Genomic DNA, 3,459 nt, shown 5'->3' with positions numbered 1-3,459 from the left:
ATGGGCATGTGCATTAAAATACTACTTAAAATGTCATCCCCTTGAACATGGAGCTTAACTATCAGTGAAAAATATGAAAATGCAAAAAATAACATAAAAAGAGGAATGTGAAATATTCTTATATTCACAAAATTTTAAGAATGGTAAAAGTTTGGAGCATAGCCACACCAGCTATACATCAGTGATAGAGGAGAGGCAAGCCATGCATAGTGTGATATGTAACCAGACTTCCAAATTCAGAACAAGAATAGGAAGGTGCAATAGTATGAAATGGATTCACAAGGATAGGCAAATAATGCAGAATAAAATTCTGAAGTCAGGAAAGTATAACAGTAATAATAAGGGTAGTTGTATAAAAAAACTGATAGTAATGCATAAGGAAGTAACAAACCAATTTATATTTTTAAAAGACATGTATAGAAGCAGGAAAAACTAATGAGATAATGAATAAAAAAGTAGGACATGATTCTCCAAAACTACAATTATGGGCAAGTAAAATTTGGAAAGAGGTGAGGTTATCAAGGAAATAATGATATTTACTTCATTGTACTTGAAATGTGGATCAACAGTGTGAAATGGAAACCAAGGAACACTGGAGTGTACAAGCTTAAATTACATTTACAAAAAACATAGTTTTCATAACTGAAAAAGGAATAGTCCTGCTATATTCTTTCTTGGTCTGGTTACATCAGTCATACTGCATTAAATTCTAGGTATGACATTTTAGGAAGTGTATTTGCAAACCAGATAATGTAGAGAAAAGGGTGAGCCATATAGTTAATTTTCCTTTATTGAGATCCTCAAAGGATGATCACTTTTTTATTTATGTCATGAGAGCATTTGTTTTCAGACATGAATAGACCTCATCATTAGGAAGACCTGGAAATATACTGAAACATACTGGCTGTGTGGCCTTGGAAAGACCACTTAACCCTTTTGTCTCTCCTGACCTAACACAACTGTAGGTCTATAAGTTGAAGAGCAATTGGAAAACTATATTGGCTGAAGGAGGTCCCATAGCAGAAATTACAGACATGAATGAAATCATAGGTTATGAACCCCCAAAAAAGAGTACTATCCTATATAACTCCAGAGATCCCAACTTATCTAGATTTTGGATGTGATTTGTGTGGAATTGATAACTATAATGTAGAAGAATAAAAAAGAAAACACCTAACTGCACCTGATCGGGACATATCAAATGTCTTTTCTTTTTTTTCTTTTTTTAATGGTGACAATTTTAACTAGTTTTTATTCTTCATGACAAGAATTTCATTTGCATTTGTTTAAAGTACTGATAAAGTGCAATATTGTTCACTTCTCTCCCTCTGCACACATTCAAGTATTCAGAAAGCCCAGATTTACCCAGTAGCTTAAATGTTACTTTTAAATTGCTACTTCTTTGGCTCCAAATTTGAGTCCTTCAATTTTTGGAAAACTGTGTGGAATGCTCTTTCTTCTGTTGTTTAGTCCTCCTCTTTAATGGTAGGTTCCGAAGAAGCACCTCCAGATGGGGCTACTCCACCACCTGGGAACCCACCAGGCATGCCTCTTGGCATTCCCCTTGCACTCTGGTACATCTTAGTACTGATGGGGTTGCAGACCTTCTCCAAATTTTTCTGCTGATGCTCAAATTTTTCCTTCTCAGAAGTCCGGTTATTATCCAGACATTTGATTATTTCATTACATTTGTCAAGGATCTTCTGCTTGTCTTCATCATCAATTTTGCCTTGCAGTTTTTCATCCTCCATGATAGCCTTCATGTTGAAAGTATAAGATTCAAGAAAATTCTTGGAAGACACCTTGTCTCTCTGCTTCTCCTTCCTCAACCTTCTATTTATCATATTGACCATTCGCTCAATGCCATCCTTGCTTAGATGTCCTTTATCATTGGTGATAGTTATTTTTTTCTCCTTGTCTGTGCTCTTATTCACAGTGGAAACATTGAGAATGCCTTTTCCATCAATGTCAAATGTTACTTCAGTCTGAGGAACACCTCTGGGTCCTGGGGGGATTCCTGTGAGCTCAAATTTGCCAAGCAGGTTGTTATCCTTTGTCATTGGTCTCTTACCTTCATAAACCTGAATAAGTACACCAGCCTGGTTGTCCAAATAGTTGGCAATGGTATGTATCTGCTTGTTGGAGATGGAGATATTATTTTTGATCAGAACAATCATAATTCCATCAGCAGTTTCAGTTCTAAAGGAAAGAGGAGTGACATCCAACAGCAACAAGTCCTGCACATCCTCAGATTTATCTCCAAACAAAATGGCAGCCTGGACAACTCCACCAGATGCAACAGCCTCATCAGAATTGATACTCTTGTTGAGCTCCTTGCCATTGAAGAAGTCTTGCAGAAGCTTCTGGAGTTTAGAAATTCAAGTGGAACCACTCACCAGGACAATGCCATGAATGTGTGATTTAAAGTCCAGTATGCCACGGAAGAGATCAACATTCAGCTCTTCAAAATGGGCTCAGATGATTGATGAGTAAAAGTCCATACCTTCACAGAGGGAGTCAATCTCAATACTGACCTGGGTACTAGAAGAGAGGGTGCGTTTTGCACGTTCACAAGCAGTGTGAAGACGGCAAACAGCCCTCATGTTCTCACTGATGTCCTTCTTTTGCTTTCACTTGAACTCCACAATGAAATGGTTGACCATTCAGTTGTCAAGGTCCTCCCCAACCAAGTGGGTGTCCCTAGCTGTGGACTTGACCTCAAAGATTCTATCTTCAATGGTAAGAATGGAGACATCAAAAGTACCACCTCCAAGGTCAAAGATCAACACATTTCTCTCAGCACCAACCCTTTTGTCCAAGCCATAAGCAATAACAGCAGCAGTTGGCTCATTGATGACTCAGAGCACATTGAGACCAGTGATGGTTCCAGCATCTTTAGTGGCCTGACGTTGGGAATCATTGAAATAGGCTGGTATTGTCATAATAGCATTTGTGACAGTCTTCCCAAGATAATCTTCAGCAATTTCTTTCATCTTGGTCAAGACCATAGAAGATACTTCTTCTGGATAGAAGCTGTTGGTCTCCCCTTTGTTCTCCACTGGGACCTTAAGCCTGCCTGCATCATTCACTGCCGTAAAAGGCCATTGTTTCATGTCTGACTATACAACTACATCATCAAATCTGTGACCAATCAGACATTTGGCATCAAAAACTGTGTTGGTGGGGTTCATTGCAACTTGATTCTTTGCAGCATCACCAATTAAATGTTTTATGTCACTGAAGGTGACGTAGCCAGGGGGTGGTCCTGTTTCCTTGGTCATTAGCAATGATCTCCACTTTCCCATGTTGGAAGACTCCCACACAGGAGTAAGTGGTGTAGAGATCAATCCAACTATGGGTCCCTTCAACATGGTTGCTGGTAAGTTGGGAGTTGTAGCTGATTGCTGTGGAAAAAGAAGGGCTGCTGCTGCACTGAGTCTCAAATTTCTTATAAGACAT

General features: G+C 38.8%; 1 pseudogene; it reads right to left on the bottom strand.

The window, feature by feature from the left end:
• Nucleotides 1–1,466: 1,466 nt before the first annotated feature.
• On the bottom strand, nucleotides 1,467–3,459 carry LOC140513003 (heat shock cognate 71 kDa protein pseudogene; annotated as a pseudogene).

Source organism: Notamacropus eugenii, chromosome 1 (genome assembly GCF_028372415.1).
Source record: "Notamacropus eugenii isolate mMacEug1 chromosome 1, mMacEug1.pri_v2, whole genome shotgun sequence".
Lineage (NCBI taxonomy): Eukaryota > Metazoa > Chordata > Mammalia > Diprotodontia > Macropodidae > Notamacropus > Notamacropus eugenii.
Note: the sequence above shows the minus strand (reverse complement) of the source record. Positions and strands in the feature narration are given on the sequence as shown.